Source organism: Molossus molossus, unplaced genomic scaffold (genome assembly GCF_014108415.1).
Source record: "Molossus molossus isolate mMolMol1 unplaced genomic scaffold, mMolMol1.p scaffold_m16_p_7, whole genome shotgun sequence".
In the NCBI taxonomy this organism is placed as follows: domain Eukaryota; kingdom Metazoa; phylum Chordata; class Mammalia; order Chiroptera; family Molossidae; genus Molossus; species Molossus molossus.
Window position 1 is genome coordinate 58,582,105 of NW_023425401.1, and position 26,900 is coordinate 58,609,004.

Sequence of the window (26,900 nt, forward strand, 5' to 3'; positions counted from 1 at the left end):
CTTTTTCTTCAAAAAGACCCTTCAACATTTCATATAATAATGGTTTGGTGGTGATGAACTCCATTAGCTTTTTTCTTGCCTGGGAAAGTCTTTATATGGCCATCGATTCTAAATGACAGCTTTGCAGGATAGAGTAATCTTGGTTGTAGGTTCTTGCTTTTCCTTGTCTTGCTTTTCATCACTCTGAATATTGCTGTTTCTTTGTCTTGCTTTTCATCACTCTGAATATTTCTTGCCACCCCCTTCTGGCCTGCAAAGTTTCTTTTGAGAAATCAGCTGACAGTCTTATGGGAACTCCCTTGCAGGTAATTATCTGCTTTTCTCTTGCTGCTTTTAAGATTCTCTCTTTGTCTTGAACCTTTTGCATTTTGATGATGATGTGTCTTGGTGTGGGCCTCTTGGGATTCATCTTGTTTGGGACTCTCTGTGCTTCCTGGACTTGTATGTCTGTTTCATTCAACAAGTTAGGAAAGTTTTCTGCCATTATTGTTTCAAAGAGGTTTTCGATTTCTTGTTCTCTCTCTTCTCCTTCTAGCACCCCCAAGATGAGAATGTTGGCACGCTTGAAGTTGTCCCAGAGGCTCCTTACACTATCCTCATTTTTTTTGGATTCTTTTCTCTTTTTGCTGTTCTGATTGGGTGTTTTTTGCTTCCTGATATTCCAAATCGATGGTTTGCTTCTTGGCTTTACCTTCTCTATTATTGAATCTGTGTAAATTATTCTTTATTTCAGTTAGTGCCTCCTTCATTTCTGATTGGGCTTCCTTCATTTCTGACTGGTCCTTTTTTATACTCTTGAGGCCCTCACTAAGTTCATTGAGCATCCTTATAAGCACTATTTTGAACTCAGCATCAGTTAGGTTGCTTATCTCCATTTCGCTTAGTTCTTTTCCTGGAGATTTGTTCTTTTCTTTCATTTGGGACAAGTTTCTTTGTCTCCTCATTATGGCTAGCTCCCTGTGTTTGTTTCTACGTATTACTTAATGAGAGATATGGGGCTAGCTGAGACCAGATGCTGCTTATTTGAAAGAATTTAGGGAAACCTGAAGCAGGGTCCAAGACAGGCCAATCCTATGGTTAAGCAACTGGCAACAGCTTGGGTGGGCCTGAAAGTTGGGTGGGGCGGGGCCTCGGAATCACCAGGGTGGAGCAAACAGTGTGAGCCAGGTTGCTGGAGTATCAGATATGGCGGCTGTCTGCCGCCCCAGGGAAGGGCTCACCAAAGGAACAAAGGCCTCTGACAAAATGTTTGTCCTGGAGAAAGCCCCCTCTCTAGCCCTCGCTCAAATGCCAAACAGCTCAGTTCTTCCCTGTATGTCTCTGGTGCCCCTTGATCTGCCTCCCCTCCAAGGTTAGAGGGAGTGAGTCTGATAAGTCTGTGCACAGGCCCTTTAAGGAGCTGCCTGGAGCTCCAGCTGCGTCAGCTTTCCTGAGCCTCAGTTCCTGCTGGTTTTTCCAGCCAGAAGTTATGGGGACTTCTCTTCTTGGCACTGGAACCCTGAGCTGGGCGCTTGGTGTGGGATGGGGACCCCTCACTACTCAGAGTGGACCTTCCCAGCTGAGATATCCTCCTGATTTTTATGCACCACATGTGGGTGTGGGACCAGCCCGTCCGCCTCTGCCCCTCCTACCAGTCTCGATGTGGCTGCTTCTTTAATTCCTCTTTAATTCCGTAGTTGTAGGACTTCCATTCAGCTTGATTTCAGGTGGTTTTAAACGATAGTTGTTCTGTAGTTTAGTTGTAACTTTGATGTGGTTGTGGGAGGACGTGATACCGCGTTTAACTATGCTGCCATCTTGACTGGAAGTCCAAGTTACTCTTTTATGCTTTGGAATTGAGAAGTGTTCTGTGAGGACTGTGTAAATGTCTCATCACTCAGTCACCACTGTGCAGTGTGGTAGCCACTAGCCAGCCTCATTTGGCTAGCAAACACTTGAAATGTGGGTAGGGCAACTGAGGAACTGAGTTTTTATTTTCCTTTTTTATATTAATTTTTAGAGAGAGAGGAAGGGAGTGGGGAGAGAGAGAAACATAGCTGTGAAAGCACAGCATAGATAAGCTGTCTCCTGCCTGCTGGGGATTGAGTCCACAACCCAGGCATATGCCCTGATGGGGAGTCGAACCAGCAACCTTTAGGTGCGGGGGACTTCCCTCACCCCACTGCCCAACCAAGAACCATTGCTTCTTAAATACAAACAGCGGGGCTTAGCTGGACCCAACTACATAAAAAGAGGTTTGTCTTTATTTAAAATTGTTTGTCTTAGAAGCTTGAAATACCAATCAGAAAGAATATATGTACCCCTATGTTTGTAGCAGCACTATTTATAATCACTAAGATCTGGAAACAGCCCAAGTGTCCATCAATAGATTAGTGAATAAAAAGCTGTGGTACATATACACAATGGAATACTATGCAGCTATAAAGAAGAAAGATCTCTTATCCTTTGAAATGACATGGAGGGACCCAAAGAATATTATCATAAGCAAAACAAACCAATTAGAGAAAGACAAATATCAAATGATCTCACTTATTTGAGGAATATAATGAACAACACAAGCTGATGAACAAAATAGACACAGAGACATTGAAGTAGGGTTCAGACTGATAAACCTCAGAAGAGGGGGGTGGAGGGAGGGAAGAGATAAACCACAGAATGTATATGCATGTATGTGTAACCATGGACATGGACAACAATGTTGGAGGTGGGGAGGGGGATGTTGGGATTGGGGGAGGGTGCCAATGGGGGAAAAAGGAGAAACATCTGTAACAAAAATAATAAAAAAGAAAAGAATAAAAGAAGGTTTGTCTTCATTTTAGCAAGTTAAAAAGAAAACTTAAGACTTCTGGTCAAGATAGCAGCATAGGTAAATGCAGTACTTGCATCCTCCCTCATCCACACCAAAATTACAACTAAAGTACTGAACAGCTATTATTCAGAACCTCCTGAAATTGAACTGAATGCAAGTCCTACAACTAGGGATTTAAAGAAGAAGCCACATCAAGACTGGTAGGAGGGGCAGAGATGCAGAATAGGTTGGTCCTACAAGCACGTGTCCTGGATAAAAATTGGGAGGGGCCTCTTGGCTGCAGAGGCCCCCACCAAGGAACAAAGAGTCCCAGCCTCACCCCAGGCCCCTGAGCCCAGGGTCCCAGTGCCTGGAAGAAAAGTCCTCATAACTTCTGGCTGTAAAAACCAGCAGAGAGTGTGGCTGAATGAGACGAAGTTTTCTGGAGTCCCAGGCAGTTCCTCTTAAAAGGCCGGCACATAGACTTACTTGGACTCCCTCCTTCTGAGCTCCAGCATTGGAGCAGCAGCTCAAAAGACACCAGGACATACAGATACCAAGGAGAACTGAATTGTCTGTCATCAGGGTGAAAGCTGTCGAGGCAGCTTTCTGCCAGACAAAAGTGCTGGCAGAGGCCATAGTTCTTTTCCTGATACCTTCTTCCCCACCACAGAGCCGCCATATTTGAATCTCCATCACCCTGGCTCACACTGTTCACTCCACCCTGGTGATCCCCTGAGACCCTGCCCTACCCAACTTGTGGGCCCACTCAAGCTGTTTCCAGTAACTTTTCCATACAAACTGCCAGTCTTGGATCCTGCTGCAAACTTTTGTAAAATCTCTCAAAGGTTCACAAATTGCAAACAAGCAGCATCTGGCCTTGATATGCCCCATACTTTTCGCTAAGTGGCTCCAGGCCTGGCACTAGTGGCAGCCAGCCTTGATTCACAGCTTGTCCTCTCCTGGGCACATCCAAACCCAGCACAAGTGGCAGCCATCTTCAGATTGCTTTGTAGCTTGTGCCTGGGGGCCCAGGCTGGGCCCAGGCGGTGGCTGACTTTGTACTTCCCAGGAGGCTTCAGAGCCAGTGCACCCAGTGGACAGCTTCAGACCACAGCAGATTACAACCCTACTACCTCTGTGAGTGACACACTCAAGGGGCAGACTTGGTGAGCACCAAAGCCCACTGAAGCAAGTCCTGCCTCTTAATGTCAGCTCCTGCACAGCAGCTCTTCCACTGTAGTCACAGCCAGTCCTTGCTGCTGATCATCTTGGAGTTCAATCTCTCCCAGTGACACCAATAGCAATCAAAGCTCAACTACATCAGAACAGTGTACACACAGAGGCACTCCTGAAGCACTCAGCTCAGGTGACTGGGGAGGCTGTGCCACCGGGCCCTACAGGATACCTACTACACAAGGCCACTATACCAAGTCTGAGAGATGTAGCAGATCTACCTAATACATAGAAAGAAACACAGGGAAGCAGCCCAGATGTGGAGGGACAAAGAAATAGTTCCCAGTAAAAGAATAGGAGACATCTCCAGAAAAAGAACTAAATAAAACGAAGGCAAACAAACTACAAGATACAGAGTTTAAAATAATGGTTATAAGGATGTTCAATGAACTTAGTGAGAACTTCAACAACATAAGAAAAGATATGAAGACCATAAAAAAGAACAAGTCAGAAATGAAGGATACACTAACTGAAATTAAGAATTACAGGAAATTGACAGTAGAGCAGATGAAGCCAAGACACAAATCAGTAATTTGAAATACAAAGAAGAAAAAATCACCCAATCAGAACAGCAAAAAGAGAAAGAAAAAAAAAATGAAGATAGTGTAAGAAGCCTCTGGGACAACTTCAAGTGTACCAACATTCACATCATGGGGATGCTGAAAGAAGAAAGAAAGAACTTGAAAAAATATTGACAGAAAATTTCCCTTACCTGGTGAAGGAAATAGACCAGGAAATGCAGAGAGTCCCAAACAAGATGAACCCAAAAAGGTCCACATCAAGACACATTATAATTAAAGTACAAAAGGTTAAAGACAAAGAGAGAATATTAAAAGCAGAAAGAGAAAAGCAGTTAGTTACTTACAAGGCAGCTCTCATAAGACTGTCAACTGATTTTTCAACAGAAACTTTGTAGGCCAAAGAGAGTGGTAAGAAATATTTAAAATGATGACAAGCAAAGACCTACAATCAAAATTACTCTACCCAGCAAAGCTATCATTTAGAATCAGAGGACAGATAAAGAGTTTCCTAGACAAAAAAAAGCTAAAGGAGTTCTCTCACTACCAAACCAGTGTTATATGTATGAAATGTTAAAGAGTCTTCAGAAGAAAAAAAAGGTTAAAAAATATGAACAATAAAATGGCAATAAATACATATGTATCAACAATTGAATCTAAAAAGACAAAATGAGCTCGGCCGGTGTGGTTCAGTGGTTGAGTGTTGACCCATGCACCAAGAGGTCACCAGTTTGATTCCTGGTCAGAGCACATGCCCAGGTTGTGGGCCAAATCCCCAGTCGGGGGCATGCAAGAGGCGGCCAATCGATGTTCTCTCTCACCGATGTTTCTATCTCCCTCTCCCTCTGCCTTCCTCTCTTTCTAAAATCAACCAATAAAATAATAATAATAATGAAAAAAAAAAAAAAAGACAAAATGAACAAACAAGCAGAACAGAAACAGACTCATAGATATAGAAAACATTTTGATGGTAGCCAGATGGGAGGGTGGGGGGTTGGAGGAAGGGTGGAAAAGGTGAAAGGATTAAAAAGTACAAATTGGTTATTGCAGAATAGTCATGGGGATGTAAAATACAGCACAGGGAATATAGTCAATAATATTCTAATAACTATGTATGGTGTCAGATGGGTACAAGATTTATTGGAATGATCGCTTAATAAGTTTTATAATGTCTAATCACTGGGTTGTACACTTGAAACTAATATTATATGTCAACTGTAATTGAAAAATAAAAAATTGTTAAATGGCAAAAAAATAATATTTTCTTTCTAAATCTTTGAGGAGAATTGAGATTATGTCCATTTGATTCTGTGACTCCTCTTATCCTCTCCGCCACGCCCCACCCCCAGCCCCACAGTTCTGTTCTCCCAGATACTCATACCCCAGTCTGAGAAGTGGGATTGGGAGAGCTGACTGAATGAGGAACTTCTTGACTGTCCCTCTCTGATTCTCTTTCAACGCTAGGCAGGGCCTGCCCTCTTGGCTTTGAATGGGAAGGAGGAAGTAAGAAGCTTAGAGACACGGTAGGCAACAGGAGTTAAATCCCACCTCTATCCAGGTTTCCACGAAGCATTGTCTTGTAAGGTTCCTAAAGGAGCTAGGACCCCTGCTTATTCACCCCCGAGGAAACAGCTTTCCTGGGGAAGGAGGGAAGTGTGGACAAAAAATAATAATAAAAAGCTACATACTAAGCCTGACAAACTCAGGGGAGGCCAACATGGTGGGCCTTACAAACCCAGAGACCAAAGTAACCACATAGGATGGTCTGAACATAAAAATTCCTAACTAAAAGTGGGTCATGGTAGTTAGTCACCTCCTAGGCCTGCAGCTTCCTTGACAAAGGTCAATCTTTAACTTTGAAATTGATTATTGTCTTTGTGCATCTAAAATAACATACCTTTGAAATGTCAGTAATTTCCTTTTCCAGGTCCCTTGAAAGCATAGCCTCCAGCACCACACTGTTATTGATATAACAAGCAGTTAGATAGAGATGAGCAGAGTAGGAACCATAGGCCAGGAACGGGTCACCAGGGTGGAAAGTCCTGGATGCCTAGCAATGGGCAAAACTGGGAAAACAAATAGTGTAGGGTGGGATCTTGACCACAGAGTGACCATTCCTCCCCTAGCATATCACTGGATATGTAGTTTAGACTCCCTGACTTTCATATCTCTGGTCATGTGGTTTGGGCCCTCCCCTGATCTTTCCTTCTCTGGTACTTGCTAGTCATGTGGTTGACCCCCTTAGAAGAGGAACAAGGGGGCCAGACAATAGCCTCATATAACTTCCATACAAGCCCTTGCACAAATGACTCCTTTAAGCGTTAAGCCCTCAGGACAATATGTTTCTGGCCAGCATTAAATAACCTTAAGAAGAAAGCCTCGGGTCTGTTGACCACAGAGACAGAGTTTTAGTCAAACTAGAGATGACATTTAGGCCTCAGTTGTGTTTCAGCTCTAGGCACAGAAAAGCAGCAAAACCAGACCAAGTGACACATGGCTGACATCAGGACCAGCTGCAATGACTAACGAACCTCGACCCTGGCAGGGACCAATCAATAGAGACCATGACCCTAAAAGGACACACCTGGAAAGCTATTGTGATTCCCTTGTGAGACCTCCCATAAAACCCTAGCTTTTGGAAAGCAGATACGACTCTGTAAGATGAAGGACCCAGCTGGCGCTCTCTCTCTCTCTCTCTCTCTCTCTCTCTCTCTCTCTCTCTCTCTCTCTCTCTCTCTCTCTCTCTCACCTGTGCCTTTCCTCCCCTTTTCTTCCTTTCCTTAAGAAGCGTAACTTTGCTTTCTTTCTCCTAAGTTCCAAGGGCCCTTCTTTGGCCTCTGTAACTTGTTTCCCGAGTCCATAAAGTCAAGCTGGCTCACTTCTTCTACCTCTGTGACATTCTAAATACATTTTCTCCTAAACTTAGAGTTCTTGGCTCTGAATTCTCTCTTAGCCAAACTCAAGGACCAAGGTCTAACTCTGCCGGTAACATCTGGTGCTGTTCACCATGAACATTACCTTGTTGCCCACATACCATCTCTATGTGCTGTAAATGTTAACTATTCTACACCCAACAATGTAAGAAAAGTATTTGTCTCTCACTTTTATTTTTTATCTAGTCTTAGAGATTTCCCCCCTTAACTTTCTCTTGCCTCCCTAATATACCACCAATGAATTTCTTGTAATCCTCCTCACATCTTCTTTGATTCCAATGTAGGAAATAAACCACAAAACCTTTATTCTCCAGAGCATTTTCTCAATCCATTGAGATTTTGTTTCTTGGCAACTGTGAGTTTGGATTAAATAAACTCTTATAAGACTTTTTGTTAGGCAGGATGTTCTTTTGTCAACAGAAGGGATAAGAGGGTGAGGAGGAAGGGGTCAAACCCCCTGCCATGTTGCCAATACTCTCCCTTTTTTATGCCTTAACATTCTGCTTGAGCTCTGACACCTTCAGCACTGCTGTGGTAAATTCTACAGGAAACAGGAAACATGGTTTAGCAGACATCCTCTTAAGACTCAGTGGAGTAGCTGGGCTGTACTGCCACAGCCACACAATGAAATGAAGCTTTGCATAATGTGTGCACACCCGATTCCACCAGAGTTCTTGCCCCAGAGACTCTCTGTGGTTGGCAGTGGTTGGTACCTTGTGGGCATGTATATGTTTTTCCAACCTTTTAGGAAACTACCTTTACAGGTAGGTATTAAAAAGCACGAGTACTTCAAATTCCTTTGCTGAGCCTTTGGCAGCATGAAAAGCTGAAAATCAATCCTAGGAACAGATGCTGGTTTAGAGTTTCACCCCCCAAAAGGTGGGCCTTACATTGTTCACCCAACTGGCGGAAGGTTCTCTTTGGAAAGAGGAAAGGGTCAGCTTTGAGCAGCTCTGGGCCTGTGGCAGGCACGGTGTTCATGTTCACAGAGAGCAGAATGGTGGGTGAACAGGATTGTGTATCTTCCTGAAGATGACAGACGTGAGCTTTGGCCCAGGGCCCAAACTTCTTATCCTTGAAAAACACATTTTACAGATTGCTGGCCAAAGAAGCCAACCCAGATTAAGCTGCCAGAACTAACTATTTTTTATTTCTTCCTAGTTCTCTTGAAAAAATACGAGATAAAGATTTTCTGGGATGCTGCTTCCCTTGTCTTTCCTGAAAGAGAGAAGAGCAACTGGGAAAGCCTGGAGTTCCGTTAGCGGTTTGTGGCCCCCAGAAAGCCCACTGTCAAACTTCAGGACAGGTTAGTACCAAGAAAAGTATTTGAACTTCAGAGGGATTCTTCAGTTTCTAATAACAGTCCTTCAAATGGCATTTTCCTGAAGACATTTAAGGATTTATTTGCTGACATTTTGGAAGTGCCACCCTCAAAGGTGATCAAGCAGAAAGATAAAGCAGTTTTGAAATGATAATGTGAAATAATGGGGACAAGTATTTGTTTCATACGTATCATTTTACCATTTCCAGTGTAAAGTTAAGTCTAGACGTGTTGCTCTATAGTGAGAATATAATTAATCTTTCAGTGACTGGCAATCCTCCATTGTCCCTATAAAAATTTTGTCTAGAAACCACCACTTAAATCAGATCATCATGAAATAGGTTTCTGCAAATTAGATTATATATATTTTTATTATGAGAACAAGGTTATAAACTTGTAGTTACATTTCTGATTAGGCACTTGACATCAAACATATCAGATATGATTGGATGATTTCTGTCACATATGCAAAAATAAAATTACTCTAAAATCCACAATCATTATAAATAGTAAAACCATGCTCCAGTACTATCAAGTGGGTGTAAAGGTATTATACACATCCCAGCAGTATACTGTCACTAGCTCCTGACCTGCTGACTCTCGTTTGACTATTGACTGTTGACATATATTATGTCATTGCACAAACCATGAGGTAGGAAATGCAGACATAGGTCCCGGAGAGATGAAGAAAGAGGTTCATAAGTGCCGTTAGCTGGAACCACAGCAAGGACTTCTGGTATGGATTTTCTTTCTACTCCTAAGTCTAGTCCCTCTCCACTATACCACAGTGTCCCCTTTGAAGCACTGCCTGCGAGATGGTGGGCATCGGGTATTTGTTTGTCTGACATCCCAGGGGACGCTGTTCTATTTTTATTATATACATATTTTTTATCCTTACCCGAGGACATTTTTCGATATTTTGTTCAGATAGAGTGTGAGGAGGAGAGAGAAAGAGAGAAACATTGACGTGAAAGGGACACATCGAGTGGTTGCCACCCACACGACCCAACCAGGACCGGGGACAAACTGCAACCGAGGTACGTGCCCTTAGCGGGAACTGAACCCGGGTGTCTCCAGACCGCAGGCCGACGCTCTAACTGCTGAGCAAAACCGGTCAGGGTGGAGACGCTGCTTTAAATGTACACACATTCTAGCCTCTCAAGAGTCCCTCCCCTTTTTTTGTTTGGTTGTTGTTTCTAAATTATATGCCTTTTATGTTTTTATGTGGAAACTGAGAGCTGGATAAAGTTATTAAACTTGTTCAATAATAAATAACACAGAAGAAAAGTGCAAAGTGTGTTACAATATAAATGTGACCTAGAACACTGACTTAAAATAAACATTTACTTTGCAATACTCTTATTTGTTTTTTCTAGAATTTAAATGAGACTCTTGGGACCAGATTTTTATTTTTTTTTATCCTCACCCAAGGACATTTTTTCTATTTTTTGTTCAGATAGAGTGTGGGAGGGAGAGAGAGAGAGAGAAACATCGGTGCGAAAGGGACACGTCGAGTGGTTGTCACCCACATGACCCAACCAGGGCCGGGGACAAACTGCAACCGAGGTACATGCCCTTAGCGGAAACCGAACCCGGGTCTCTCAGGACTACAGGCCGACACTCTAACCGCTGAGCCAAACCGGCCAGGGCGGGATTTTTAAAACAAACTAAAAAACTATCCCTAAAAAGCTTTAGCTAACACCTTTTTGTTTCTTTCCTAAAGTTCCCAGCTAAGGTTTTCAAAATCATTTTCTGACCTCTGAGCTGTGGAAAAAGGCATGGTGTCGGCTGCAGCTTGTCGTCAGGAATGACGACACGTCACACTTCCTTGGAAAGCTTTAAAAGTATGGTCCAGATCATTAAATGAAATCTTCAAAAGGAATTGCTTGCTGCATTTGGGTAGTGGGATTAAGAAAAAATTTTAAAACAATTTTCACACTTAAAAAAATTATGAGGAGTGAGACATTTTTATCTACCCTTCTAGATTCTTCAGGCTGGCCTAATAATTCAACATTAGACAGATTAACAAGAGAAAGTAAGCAAATTTAATTACATAAGTATGTCAGGGAACCCTCCACAAAGAGAGTCAGAGATTCCCACATACAGAAAGGTAAAATGAGGCATATATGGCATCTGAGCCAAGGAATGACGTCAGGTGCCTGGGGTTCTAGAGGGGAGAAAAGTCATTTACAGGACAATAAGAAGAGTTAGATGCTTACCCTTCCATATAGATAGATCATAAAACATTATTTCTGATAATAACTCTTATTACAGGTACAGCTCCTAGTTTAGATTCTTTAAGAAAGAGGTAAAAGTTTCTCTTGGGTTCCCAGGGTCTCTATTGTCTTCAGATCAAAATAATCTATGTGCCAAAGTAGCATATCTTGAGGGGCTTGTTCTGAACTTCTTCAATATTATATATAAATTTCAAATGCACAGAATGAAATTAATTACATTTCTTGATTCATGGTACTCTCTCATCATTGGTCCATGATGGTCTTCTTTTTCTTTATGTTGTTTTTATTTGCTAATGGATATCTACTGAAACCAATGTCCAACCAAGAACTACTACCATTTTTGCTTGACCTCTCTATCCTGGCTCTCTGCCTCTCATAGGTTACTTTTCTCTTAAATCTTATGTTTCTCATTCTGTTATCAGTGGAGTGTTCTCCGTGTCCCCACATGTTGGTGGTAGAAGTAGACCTCTTGGGGTGCCACAGAAATGAGAATTTCCCATGGCCTCCAGGGGAGGATGAAGTATCGTGGAAAGCTTTATTTCTGTGGAATTAATCCCCATGGGTTTCCAAGGTCCCATATTCCTCTGTCCCACCATGGACAAAGTCCTATGACTAAGATCAAAGCCACTGCCCAGAGACTCCATTCCATATGAAAGCACAGTGCAGTCCACCTAGTTAAGCTTGTGTTCCCAGCTGTAGTCCATTGCGTGTGGGGTCCACATGGCCATGGGCATGAGGCTTCTAGGGCCACATTGCTACGGAGGGAGCACAGACGAGTTCAAGGAAGCAAGAACAAAGCAAGTGAAAGAAGAGAGAGAGAATTCCATTGTGGATTATGTATTCCCAAACTTCCATGGGTTTGTATTAGGGTCCACCATCCTAACCAATGTTCTTTGTTCCCACATTAGACTGACAGGGAAGCACCTTCTCTACATCATTCCAACTTCCTTCCTCCAGTGATCTGCAGGGAATGGTGGTTGCCTGGGGAGTGTAAAGTTGTAGCTTCCTGGTGAAGCTGCCCAGATGACCACGCTTATATTGTTTGGCCTAACCTTGACTCCTTTCCTATTAGTAATATTAGCTAGCTAGTTATGACAGTAACGATCCCTCTGCTTTTTAGAAATAAATTTTACCAAATATGCTTGTACACTTAATAATATATAATTATTTATGGTTTGCTTTATTACTAAAATGAATATCACACTATGTTTAGTCTTCTGTAGCCTGTTCTTTTTACTCAACATTGTTTCTGAGCTATCCATTTGATTAGTAAAACAGTAGTTCAATAATTTTTACCTCTGTGTTATAATTCATTGTGTGATTGTACCAAATTTTATTTATATTTTTTTCTGCCAATAGATATTTAAGTTATTTCTATTTCTTTTTTCAAATACTAATTCCCTTGCTATGAAAGTCTCCTCTTTCATATTACATGGGTGTTAATGTTTCTTTTGGGTCTCTACCTAGATGTGGAATCACTGGTTCTTAAAAGCATGAACAATTTTACAATATAGTGACAAATTATTTTTCAAAGTGATTCTATTAATTTACACTCCTACTAACAATGTGAGCACATTGATTCACATTCCCTTGAAACTTGATCTCAGACTCCTTAATTTTTATCAGTAATTGTAAAATGGTGTCTCTGTGTGGTTTTGATTTACATTTTCCTTGATAATGAGGTTGAGCAGTGTTTGATATTTATTAGCAGTATGTATTTTCTCTTCTGTAAAATGTTTGTTTGAATTTTTAGCAGTTTCCTATTAGGTTATTTTTCTTTTTCTTACATGTTTGTAGGAATTTTTATATATTCTGCATGCTAATTCTTTGTGCTGTAATGTCTCTCAGTTGTAACTTTAATTTCTTTAAAGTATCTTTGGATCACACATTTTGATGATTCACTTTAATTAATAGTCCTTTTTAGGATTAGCATATTTCTGTCTTATTTTATTTATTTTTTATCTTCACCCGAGGACACTTTTTTTCCCGATATTTTGTTCAGATAGAGTGGGAGGGAGAAAGAAACATCGACGTGAAAGGGACACATCGAGTAGCTGCCACCTGCACAACCCAACCAGGCCTGGGAACAAACTGCAATCGAGGTACGTGCCCTTAGGGGGAACCGAACCCGGGTCTCTCTGGACCGCAGGCCGACACTCTAACCACTGAGCCAAACCGGCCAGGACTCTGTGCCTTATTTTAAAAAAAAACACTACTCTCTATCTTAAGATCAGAAATATATGCACTTATACTTTCTTCTAAAAGGTAAAATATGCTTTGGAAATTTAAGCTCTTTATGGGTGTAGGTCCTGTTTTTATATATGGTGTGAAGTAAGATCTGATTTTTTTTGGCTCCATTTGTTATTCAGTGTTTTTTCCTCCTACTTCTCTACTTCCAGTATGTCTTAAAATGTCAGATATATGTGGGTCTGATTCTGGAGTATTATTTCCATTGGTTGGTTCCTTTATTTCTACAACACTGTCACACTATCTTAATTACTGTAACTTTATAATAAATCAGTATATCTGCTATGATAATTCCACCTCATTATTTTCTTTTTCTTCAGAAAAATCTTGGCTATCCTTGGCCTTTTGCTTCTCTCTATACATTAGAATCAACTTTTCATGTTTTATGAAAAACCCTGTTAAGATTTTGACTGTAATGTAATTGATTGCAGTACAATTTGGAGAGAACTGACATGTTTATGACAAAGCCTTCCTATCCATAAAGATTGGATAATTCTGTATTTAAATGTTCTTAATGTTTCTTTTCTTTTTGCTGAAATTTAATAATTTTTTATGTATAGATTTTGCACATCTTTTAAAAAATTTTATCTTTATTGTTGAAAGTATTACAGATGTCCCCCCTGGATTCCGCCATTGACACCTTCCTCCCTGCTCCCGCCCCTGTCCTACCTTCCCCACACTATTGTCATTGTCAGTGACCATTGATGATGCATATATGCATATAGGTTCTTTGGTTTATTTCTTTCCACACTCCCTCCACTGTTCCCTCTGAGGTCTATCAATCTAACAACAAATTTGTACTTCTTAATCACCTTTTTTACCCATTCCCCCAACTCCTCTCCCACCTGGGAAATAAAAGTTCTCTCCATTTATGAATCTCTTTCTCTTCTGCTTGTAGATTCAATTTTTTAAAAATTATTTATTTATTTTTATTAATTAATTTTGTTACAAATGTTTTTCCTTTTCCCCACACTGATTCTCCACTCCCCCTCCCTCCTTACCCTGTCCCCAGTTTGTTATCCATGTCCACCGTTCATACATACATGCATATAAGTTCTGTGGTTTATCTCTCCCCCACCACCCCCTCTTCTGGGGACTGTCAGTCTGTACCCCACTTCCACATCTCTGGGACTACCCCATTCCTTAGACTGTTATGTTCATCATATTCCACAAATAAGTGAGATCATATGATACTTGTCTTTCTCTGTTTGGCTTGTTTCACTTAGGATGATACTTTCCAGGTCCCTCCATGTAGTTTCAAAGGATAAGAGATCTTTTTTTCTTACACCTGAGTAGTACTCCATTGTGTATATGTACCACTGCTTTTATATCCATTCGTCTACTGATGGACACTTGGGTTGTTTCCAGATCTTAGCTATTGTAAATAGTGCTGCTATGAACATGGGGGTACATTTATTCTTTCTGATTGGTGTTTCAGGCTTCTTAGGGTATATTCCTAGAAGTGGGATCACTGGGTCAAATGAAAGTTCAATTTTTAATTTTTTGCATATAACACCATATAGTTTTCCATAGTGGCTGCACCAGTCTGCATTCCCACCAGCAATGTACTAGAGTCCCCTTTTCTCCATACCCTCGCCAACACTTGTTGTTTGATGATTTGTTGATGGCGGCCATTCTGACAGGTGTGAGGTGATACCTCATTGTTGTTTTAATTTGCATCTCTCTGATGATTAGTGATGTTGAGCATTTCTTCATATGTCTCTTGGCCATTTGTATGTCCTGTTTGGAGAGGTGTCTATTCAGCTCCTCTGCCCATTTTTTAATTGGGTTCTTTGTCTTCCTTTTGTGGAGTTGTATGAGCACTCTATATATATTGGAAATTAACCCCTTATCTGATATATCATTGGCAATTATGCTCTCCCATACAGTGGGTAGCCTTTTTGTTTTGATGATTGTATCTTTCGCTGTGCAGAAGCTTTTGAGTTTGATGTAGTTCCATGTGTTCATTTTCTCGTTTGTTTCTGTTGCCTTAGGTGATGTATCAGTGAAAATTCTGCTGCATATGATGTCTGAGATTTTGTTGCCTACAGTTTCTTCTAGGAGTTTTATGGATTCATGAGTCACATTTAAGTATTTTATCCATTTTGAGTTTATTCTTGTGTAGGGTGTAAGTTGATGGTCTAGTTTCATTTTTCTGCATGTAGCTGTACAATTTTCCCAGCACCATTTATTAAAGAGTCTGTCCTTACTCCACTGTATGCTCTTGCCACCTTTGTCAAATATTAATTGAGTATATTGCCTTGGGTCCATTTCTGAGTTCTCTGTTCTGTTCCACTGCTCTATATGCCTATTCTTGTGCCAGTACCAGGCTGTTTTGATTACAGTGGCTTTGTAGTACAACCTGAAATCTGGTACAGTGATACCTCGGTTCTTGAACATAATTCGTTCCAGGAGGACGGTCGAGAACCAAATTGTTCGAGAACCGAAGCAATGAAACCCAATAGGAAATAATGGAAACTGGATTAATTCGTTCCAAGCCCCAGAAAATGCCTATTTACTGGCCTAATTTGTATATAATATGTAGAAAAACATAAGTCTCAACAAGAAATAAAAGTGTACAGTATGTATTAAAAAAATAAAATAAAATACTGTAAAGTACAGTAAATTGTGTTTCATTTACTGTACCTGTACCAACCTTTATTGTCTTGAAGGGGAGTCCTCTTCAATAAAAACAGAGGGTAACTGCTCTTCGGGTGTTTCTGTTCTCTGTATCTTTTGCTGAGGAGAATCAGAATCTTTCTCTGCAGTTACTTGTCTGATTTCTTTAAGGAAGAATTTTTCAATTGTTTGCTGTTTTTTTCTCCTTTCAGAAATTTTGCGGAAAGTGGACATAACATTGTCATTAAAAATGTTAACTGCTCTATTTGCTACCACTTTATCAGGGTGATGTTGTTCAACAAAGTTTGCGATTTCTGCCCATTTTGCACACATTTCATGAATAAGGCCACTAGAAATATCCTCCACTCTCTCCTCTTCTTCAGAAGAAATTTCTTCCACCATATCCTTCTGCTGCTGTTGTTGTAGGTGCATCAGTTCCTCGGCGGTTAACTCAGCAGCGTGACCTTCCACAAGTTCGTTGATGTCATCTTGTTGAATGTCAAGGCCCATGGTCTTTCCTATGGCCACAATATCATCAACTACAGCAACATCTTCATCAACGACAGGAGCTGACTCAGCTTCTAAACCCTCACTGTCCCTTTCGGGCCATAGTTTTCGCCATGCCGCATACAATGTGCGATGAGTGACATTACTCCAAGCAGTGTCAATCAAGTTTACACAATTTAGGATGTTGAAGTGTTCTTTCCAAAATTCCCTCAGAGTTAACTGTGTGTCATTTGTCACTTCAAAGCACTTCCGGAAGAGGGCCTTTGTGTACAATTTCTTGAAATTGGATATGACCTGTTGGTCCATGGGTTGCAGAATAGGGGTTGTATTGGGGGGTAAGAATTTTACTTTGATGAAGCTATAGTCATCAACTAGATCTTCCTCTAAAGCTGGGGGGTGAGCAGGAGCATTGTCCATCACTAATAGACATTTTAAAGGCAATTTTTTTCTGCCAGGTATTCCTTCACTCGAGGTGCAAAAACTTCACGCACCCACTCTGTAAAGAATTGTCTGGTAACCCAAGCTTTGGTGTTAGACCGCCACATCACAGCCAATTTACTCTTCATTACATTGTGCCTTTTGAATGGCCTGGGATTGTCTGAATGGTAGACAAGCAAGGGTTTTACCTTGCAATCACCACTTGCATTTGCACAAAACAAAAGAGTAAGCCTATCTTTCATAGGCTTGTGCCCTGGTAGCGCTTTCTCCTCTTTGGTTATGTAGGTGTTGGCTGGCATTTTTTTCCAAAATAATCCGGTCTCATTGCAGTTGAACACCTGCTCAGGAACAAACCCTTCTGCCTTGACATAGTCACTAAATTCTTTAATGAAGTTATTAGCAGCCTCCTGGTTTGCACTAGCTGCTTCCCCATGCCTAGTGACGCAATGTATGCCACTTCTATGTCTGAAATTCTCAAACCAACCTCTGCTGGCTTTAAACGTGAAAGCACCTTCACCACTTGTACCAGGTGTTTCTTTGTTCAGATCACTGAATATTTGTAGTGCTTTCTCACAAATAACGACCTCATTGATGCTGTCACCTGCTAACTCTTTTTCTTTAATGAAAATAAGGAGCAGCTTCTCCATTTCCTCCATTATCTGAGGCCTTTGCTTAGTTATCAGCGTTACACCTTTGGCAACATTGGCAGCCTTTATAACAGCTTTATTCTTAAGGAAAGTAGAGATGGTTGATTTTGGCACGCCATACTCAGCAGACAGATCCGAAACACGTGTGCCCTGTTCATATTTGGCAATGATTTCTTTCTTCAGCTCAATAGTTGTTCTCACAGCTTTCCGCTTACCTTTGTCTGCATTACCACTTCTGGCTTTCTTCGGACCCATGTCTAAGGGTTAAATTCAGTGTAAAGCGTGACTCTCTCCACAAAGCGTGACTCTCTCCACAAAGCGTGACTCTCTCTGCACTCACACTGATGACGCAAGCAAGGCGCGCTGGGCCGAATGAACGCCATTCGGCTCAACTCGGCTCATCTCGGAAGTTCGAGTTCCAAATATTTGTTCGGATTCCAAGACAAAAGTTTCTCAAATCTCCTGGTCGAATACCGATTTGGTCGAAAGTCAAGGCGTTCGAGAACCGAGATATCACTGTAATGTGATCCCTCCAACTTTGTTCTTCCTTTTCAAGATTGCTGTGGCTATTTGAGGTCTTTTTTTGGTTCCATATGAACTTTTGAAGTACTTGTTCTAATTCTGTGAAGTATGCCATTGGTATTTTGATGGGGATTGCATTGAATCTATAGATTGCTTTGGATAATATGGACATTTTAATGATGTTAATTCTCCCAATCCATGAACAGGGTATGTGCTTCCACGTTTTGATATCTTTCTCTATTTCTTTTTTCAATGACCTGTAGTTTTCTGCGAATAGGTCCTTTATTTCTTTGGTTAAGTTTATTCCTAGGAATCTTAATTTTTTTGCTGCAATGGTAAATGGGATTGTTTTTTTAGTTTCTCTTTCTGTGAGTTCATCATTCATGTATAAAAATGCCATCGATTTCTTGACGTTAATTTTGTATCCTGCTACTTTTCCAAATTCATTTATTAAGTCTAGTAAATGTTTGATGGAGTCTTTGGGGTTTTCTACGTATAGTATAATGTCATCTGCAAATAATGACAGTTTCACTTCCTCCTTTCCAATTTGGATCCCTTTTACTTTTCTTCCTGTCTGATTGCTGTGGCTAAGACTTCCAGTACAATGTTAAATAAGAGTGGCAAAAGTGGAAATCCTTGCCTTGTTCCTGTTCTTAAGGGAAATGCTTTTAGTTTTTGCCCATTGAGTATGATGTTGGCTGTAGGTCTTTCATATATGGCCTTTATTATGTCGAGATATGATCCCTCTATTCCCACATTGCTGAGCGTTATCAGAAATGGATGCTAGATTTTGTCGAAGGCTTTTTCAGCATCTATTGATATGATCATGTGGTTTTTATTCTTCATTTTATTTATGTGGTGTATCATGTTTATTGATTTGCGAATATTGTACCAGCCATGCAGCCCTGGAATGAATCCTACTTGGTCATGGTGGATAATTTTTTTGGTGTATTGCTGGATCCGATTTGCTCGTATTTTGTTCAGGATTTTGGCATCTGTGTTCATCAGGGATAGTGGCCTGTAGTATTCTTTCTTTTTAGTGTCTTTTTCTGGTTTTAGAATTAGAATTATGCTGGCTTCATAAAACAAATTTGGAAGTCTTCCTTCTTCTTGAATTTTTTGAAATAGTTTGAGGAGAATGGGTGTTAGTTCTTCTTTGAATGTTTGGTAAAACTCCCCGTGAAGCCATCTGGGCCTGGGCTTTTGTTTGCTGGGAGAGTCTTGATTACATCTCAATTTCTTCTGTTGTTATTAGTCTGTTCAAGTTTTCTTTCTCTTCCAGGTCCAGTTTTGGGAGACTGTGTTTCTAGAAAATTGTCCATTTTGCTTAGATTGTCGAATTTTTTGCCATATAATTGTTCATAGTAGTTGTTAACAATCTTTTGTATTTCTGTGGTGTCAGTTGTTACTTCTCCTCTTTCATTTATGATTGTGTGTATTTGGGTTCTCTCTCTTTGTTTCTGGGTGAGTCTAGCTAAGGGTCCATCAATCTTGTTAATCTTTTCGAAAAACCAGCTCTTTGTTTCATTGATCATTTGAATTCTTTTTTTGGTCTCTATGTCGTTAATTTCTGCTCTGATCTTTACTATTTCCTTCCTTCTACTTGCTCTGGGGTTTTCTTTTTGTTTGCTCTCTAGTTTTTTAAGTTGTGAAGTTAGATAGTCTATTAGAGATTTTTCTTGTTTTTTTGAGGTAGGCCTGTAGTGGTATATGAACTTCCCTCTCAGAACTGCTTTCGCTGCATCCCATAGATTTTGTGTTGTTGTGTCTTCATTTTCATTGGGTTCCAGGAAGTTTTTGATTTCTTCCTTGATCTTCTCGGTGACCCATTCATTGTTTAATAACATGCTATTTAGCTTCCATGTGTTCCAATGTCTTTGTATGTTCTTCTTGCATTTGATTTCTAGTTTTATGCCATTGTGATCTGAGAAGATGCTTGATATGATTTCAGTCTTCTTGAACTTGTAGAGACTTAGTTTGTGCCCTAATGTGTGGTCTATCTTTGAGAATGTCCCATGTGCACTTGAGAAGAATGTGAATTCTGTAGTTTTGGGGTATAATTCTCTGTAGATATCTATTAAATTCATTTGGTCTAGTCCTTCATTTAGAGTCTCTGTTTCCTTGCTAATTTTTTGTCTGGAGGATCTATTCAGTGATGTCAGTCGGGTGTTGAAGTCCTTTGCTATGATTGTATTGCTATCAATTTCTCCTTTGAAGTCCTCCAAAAGATTTTAAATATATTTTGGTGCTCCTATATTGAGTGCATATCTGTTTATCAAGGTTATATCTTCCTGTTGGATAGATCCTTTCAATATTATGTAGTGGCTTTCTTTGTCTCTAGTTATGGCCTTCATTTTGAAATCTATTTTATCAGATATGAGTATTGCTACCCCAGCTTTTTTTTTTCTTTCCATTTGCTTGGAAGATTTTTTTTCCATCCCTTCACTTTCAACCTATGTAAGTCTTTGTTGTGAGGTGGTTCTCTTATAAACAACATATAGATGAGTCATGCTTTCTTATCCAATCAGCTACTCTGTGTCTTTTTATGGGAGCATTCAATCCATTTACATTTAAGGTGATTATTGATATGTACTTATTTATTGCCATTTTTGTTTAGTGTGGTTCTATTTTTCTTCCCATTTCTCCTGCTAATTACATCAGTCCTTCTAACATTTCTTGCAGTGCTGATTTGGTGCTAATGTATTCCCTTAGCCTCTTTTTGTCTGGGAAGCTCTTTATTTGACCTTCTATTTTGAATGATAGCGTTGCTGGGTAGAGTACTCTTGGATTCAGATCCTTGTTTTTCACGACCTCAATTACTTCATGCCATTCCCTTCTGGCCTGTAGTGTTTCTTGTGAGAAGTCAGCTGAGAGCCTTATGGGGTTTCCTTTGTAGGTAACCTGTTGCTTATCTCTTGCTGCTTTTAGGATTCTCTCTTTGTCTTTAATTTTTGGCAGTTTGATTACTTTGTATCTTAGTGTGGGCCTGTTTGGGTTCTTCTTACTTGGGGCTCTCTGTGCTTCTTGGACTTGAATGCCTTCTTCCTTTACCAAATTAGGAAAGTTTTCTGTCACTATTTCTTTGAATATATTCTCTAACCCTTGCTCATTTTCTTTTTCTTCGGGGACTCCTATTATGCGAATATTATTACGTTCCCAGTTGTCCCACAGTTCTCTTAAGCTGTCTTCCTGTTTTTTAATAGTTTTTTCCTTTTGTTTTTCTGATTGGTTGATTTTTTCTACCCTGTCTTCTAATTCACTTATCCGGTCCTCAGCTTCCTCTACTCTGTTTTTTAGACCTTTCAATGTGTTTTTCATTTCTGATATTTCATTTTTAATCTCTTCTTGGTGGTTTTTAATTTCCAATTGGCTTATTTTCAGCATCTCTATGTCCTTACACATGCTGTTGAGCTTCCTCAAGATCATGGCTCTGAATTCTAGTTCTGTTGACTTGCTTAACTGCACCTCATTTATCTCATTTTCGGTAGAGCTCCCTTGTTCTTTCATTTGGCTTTTGTTTCTGTTTTTCACCATTTTGGCTATCCCAGTGGGCTTTGGAGTCTGCCAAATTTTCCCTGTGGGTGTTGGTATTCTACTGTTTGTGGCTCCCTCTCCAGGATTGGGTCAGTGTCCCTGGTTATGAGGTCCTCCAAGCTGCCTTTCAGTTGCCCCTTCCTGACAATTTGTCTTTATTTTTGTTGTAAATCCAGTTTGGTCCTGGGAGATGGTCTGTGTAGCTTCCATTCACTCCGCCGCCATTTTTCCTTCCTCAGCATAACAGTCTCTTTATGAACAGGAACAGTAATCTTGTTGCATTAAAAATTATCAGCGAGATGCCAGGCTCGCCCATCCTCCTGCAGGGACTCTCAATCTGCGGCTCCCATACTCCAGCCCATCGGCACAGTTCAAAGACAGCAGTTCCCGGGTCCTTCCGCAGCCAGTGAGGACAGCTGTGGAGTTTAATCCTCAGAGGGAGTCCTCCAGCTGGCCCGGCTTCCCCCAGAGCTGAGGAACCAGGTAATGCCTCTTGTCCGCCTGAACTTTAATGGCACTTTGGCGGCTGCCTCCCAGCAATTAACACTCCCGCACTCTGTGGTTGGTTATATCAAGGAGTCACTTCTTTTGGATGAGCAAAGAACATAATTTCTTGAGATGGAATCTATTCCTGGAGAAGATGCTGTGAAGAATGCGAAGTGGTCCTAAATGCAAGCGACAGGATTTAAGCTTCCTCTCGCCCAATTTTTTTTTTAATATGTTTATATTGATTTTTCTTTTTAGAGAGAGAGAGAGAGAGGAAAGGAGAGATAAAAACATTGATGTGAGAGAGAAACATTGATTGGCTGCCTCCTGCACATCGCTTACTAGGGAGACCCTTCAACATTTCATATAATACTGGTTTGGTGGTGATGAACTCCTTTAGCTTTTTTCTGTCTGGAAAGCTCTTTATATGTCCATCAATTCTAAATGATAACTTTGCAGGCTAGAGTAATCTTTGGTTGTAGGTCCTTGCTTTTCATCACTTTGAATGTTTCTTGCTACTTCCTTCTGGTCTGCAATGTTTCTTTTGAGAAAACAGCTGACAGTCTTATGGAAGCTCCCTTGTAGGTCATTAACTGCTTTTCTCTTGCTACTTTGAAGATTCTCTCTTTGTCTTTAACCTTTTGCATTTTAAATATGATGTGTCTTGGTGTGGGCATCTTTAGGTTCATCTTATTTGGGACTCTCTGTGCTTCCTGGATTTGTATGTTTGTTTCCTTCACTATGTTAGGGAAGTAGTCTGTCATTATTTTTTTAAATAGGTTTTCAATTTTTTGCTCTCTCTCCTCCTTCCAGCAGTCTCATGAGTTTGTACGCTTGAAGTTGGCCCAGCGGCTCCTCACACTATTCTCATTCTTTTTAGATTCCTTTTCTTTTTCATTGTTCTGATTATGTGTTTTTTTGCTTCCTTATATTCCAAATTGATGGTTTGATCCTTGGTTTCACCCACTCTACTGTTGGTGCCCTATACATTATTCTTTATATCAGTTAATGCATCCTCCATTTCTGACTTGTTCTTTATTATGCTCTTGATGTTCTCACTAAGTTCCTTGAGCATTCTTATGAGCAGTGGTTTGAGCTCTGCCTCTGTTATATTGCTTATCTCCTTTTGTTTAGTTCTTTTCCTGGGGTTTTGTTCTGTTCTTGCATTTGGGACATGTTTCTTTGTCTCCTCATTTTGGCTGCCTCTTTGTGTTTGTTTCTATCTATTAGATAGAACTGCTATGTCTCCTAGGCTTGGTATGATGGCCTATTGTAGTAGGTGTCCTATAGGATCTGGTGGCACAGCCTCCCTGATCACTGTAGTTGGGCACTCGAGGTGCATACCTCTGTGTAGACTGGGTATCCTTCAGTTGTAATTGAGTCTTGATTGCTGTAGGCAAATCAATGGGAGGAATTTACTCAGACTAATCAGCTGCAAGGACTGTCTGTGACCACTGACCTCTAACCACCTTGGAGGATCAGCTGTGCAGGGGCCCCCCAGACATAGGAAAATTTACTTCAGCAGGGCTCTGGTACCCACTAAATCCACCTCTTGAGTGTATCTCTTGTGGAGGTGGTTGGGTGGTGGTGCTTCATCATGGTCTCAAGCTGTCCACTGGGTGTGTTGGCTCTGAGGCCTTCTATGAGGCACAGGTCAAGGTCAGTCACTGCCTGTGTTCTACCTGGGGCCACCAGGCATAAGCTACAAAGCTATCTGCAGATGGCTGCTTCTTGTGCTGGGCTTGAAGGTGCCCAGTCAAGGCCAAGCTGTGAAACAAGGCTGGCTATTGCTAGTGCCAGGCCTAGGGTCACTTAGTGAAAGGTATGAGGCTCACTGAGGCCAGATGCTGCTTGTTTGAGAGATTTTAGGAAAATCTGAAGCATAAGTGAAGACAGGCCATTCCTATGGTGAAGCTACTTGGAAAGAGCTTGGGTGGGTCCAAAAGTTGGATGGGTCAGGGTCTCAGGGAATCACCAAGGTAGGGCAAACAGTGTGAGCCAGGTTGCTGGAGTCCCAGATATGGTGCCTGTCTGCCAAGTGGGGGAGGGCTCACCAAAGGATCAATGGCCTCCATCAGCATGTCTGTCTGGGAGAAAGTTGCCTCTCCAGCTCTCACACTGATGCCAAACAACTCAATTCTTCCCCCAATGTCTCTAGTGTCTTTCCCCACTGAAACCCAGAAGGAACAAATCCTAGTAAGTCTGTGCACCGGCACTTTTAGAGGATCTTCCCTGAACTTCAGCCTCTCTTAGCCTCAATTCCCGCTGTTTTTTATAGCCAGAAGTTATGGGGACTTCTCTTTCTGGCACTTGAATTGTCACCTGGGGTGTCTGGTGTAGGACTGGGATCCCTTTCTTCTTGGGGGAGGACCTTCACAGCCAAGGTGTCCCTCCTGATTTTATCCACCACACGTGGGTGTGGGAACAGCTGGTTCACAACTCGGCCCCTCCTATCAGTCTTGATGTTTCATGTTTAATTTCATAGTTGTAAGACTTCCATTCAGCTCAATTTCAGGCAGATCTGAATTATGGTTGTTCTGTAGCTTAGTTATAATTTTGATGTGGTTGTGGGAGGAGGTGATTGCTGTGTTTACCTAGACCACCATCTTGACTGGAACTGTCTCAGATTTTGCACACCTTTCATTAGATGTTTTTTTCCCCTAGAACTTTTGATTTTAATCCTCACTTGAGGATATTTGTCTATTTATCTTCAGATAGAGTAGGAGGGAGGGAGAAACATTGATGTGAGAGAGACACATCGACCGGTTATCTCCCGCACAACCCCAACCAGGGCGGGGGATGAACCGCAACTGGGGTAGTACCCTTGACCAGAATCGAACCTGCGACTCTTTGGTCTGTGGGCCGATGCTCTAACTGGTGAGCCAAACTGGTCAGGGCTTTCCCCTTGAACTTTTTTAGTTATACGGTATTGTAAATCAATAATATTGCCATTCAAAAATTTTGTTTTTAAATTGTGTCTAATATATACAAATAAAATAGAGTTTTAAAATATTGATTGTATCAAATTTTCTATTATGCCTAATAAATTATTCTTAGATCCTTCGGGGAAATTTCTACATAGACAATCATATCATTTCTAAATAATGACAGTTTTATTTTCTCTTTTTCAGTACTTATGTAGTTAATTTCTTTTTCTTGATTTTTTTGTGCTGCATAGGATCTTTATAAAGTGCTAAATAGAAGTGATGAGAGCAGACGCCTTTACTTTTTCTTGATTTCAAAGGCAAACTTCCAATATTTTCCTACTTAGCATGATTTTTTTACCCTATCTTGGGGATGTTGCCCAGAAACTAAGATAGGAAGTTAGAGTAGTATCACATGGATATCTTGCAAGATATAAAAGCTGTAAGGTACTACCTTAATCCATAGGTCAACCTTACCTACTTCATGATTTCAGAGCTCCATCTCAGGCCAAACCCAAGACTGTCTTCTTTTCAGGGAGGGTAGAGTAGAAACCACATCACTAATAATTTTTTTTAAGATACTCAAAGTGGAATTACCAGGGCCAAAAGCATAAAAATCTTCATGGTAGAATAAAAAAATTAAATCTTAACAAGTTTTAATTACCAGTGCCATTTTCGACCCCACCTTCCTTATACTTTGAAGGCATTCTACCAGTTCAAGAAACTAAGTCACTACACTTGGTAGGTTGTGTCTCAGAGAAATGTAGAGGGAATCAAATGAGTTACTGTTTAGGTACCTATATTCAAAACACATTTTTTTTTTTTTTTTTTTTGCAGCCTTTGGTAGAGAAAAGGTTTAAAGAGCTTTTTTTTTTAGAATACTGAGTCTATGTCCTGGCATTAAAAGAAATTGCCATGGGAGAATAAACCAGAATAAGAAACCTAGGGCTGGGGAGGGGAGAAGAGAAAGTCTGACACTCCCAAGAGTCTCTAGAAAGAGGTAGAAGGAAACTTTGTCTAACACCCTTGGTGATTACATATGGATGACAGATGATAGAATTACAGACAGCTTTGAGGACCCCAGGGCAGAGAGCACCTGTGTCTGCTCCCTGGGTGGGGCAGTGGGATGAAAATTCTAGTAAGGTTGTGTGGGCAGAAGGAGCTTGGGATAGTTTTCAGTCTCTTGCGCTTCTGAGCAGTACAGGAAAATCTGAAAGAAAGTGGGGGAAATGAGAGTAGGCAGCAGACTGGAAGGGGCCTTGGGAGTGATGTGAGGCTAAGAAGACCAAACTCTCAGGACCAATTGCTGGCCTTAGGGATGTCAAAGTTTTTAATTTTTTTACGTTTTGTTAATCCTCACCTGAGGATATTTTTTCCATTTAGTGTTTTTTAGAAAGGGAGCAGGGAGGAAGAGAGAGAAAGAGGGGGAGAGAGAGAAACACTGATGTAAGAGAGACACATCAAGAGAGACACACGCCCCAACTGGGACTGGGATCGAACTTGTAACCCAGATACGTGCCCTTGACCAAGAATCGAACCTGTGACCCTTTGGTGCATGGGCCGACATTCTAGCCACTGAGCCTCACTGGCCAGGGCACATGGCAGTGTTTTTGATGTGGGGGTTATGGTGGCCTCATCCAAGATCAGATGGAAGATGAGGCCATCAGAGACAGATGGCACCTTTCAGGGCTACAATGAAGTGTAAGCTCCCCAGAACCTAAATGCTACATTGGAGAGGAGAGGGGGGAAATTAAAATAAGGAATTAAATGAGTTTAATCTGAAACAATTAAGTATACCCAAAATTTAAGGTTGTATTAATAAAGCCTCAAAATGAATATGTTGGATTATAGGAAATAAATAAGAAGTTATATTTATATATACCTCTCTATAGTGAGAGAATATTTGACCTGTTGCATTTTCAATACTCTAGGTATACATAGCA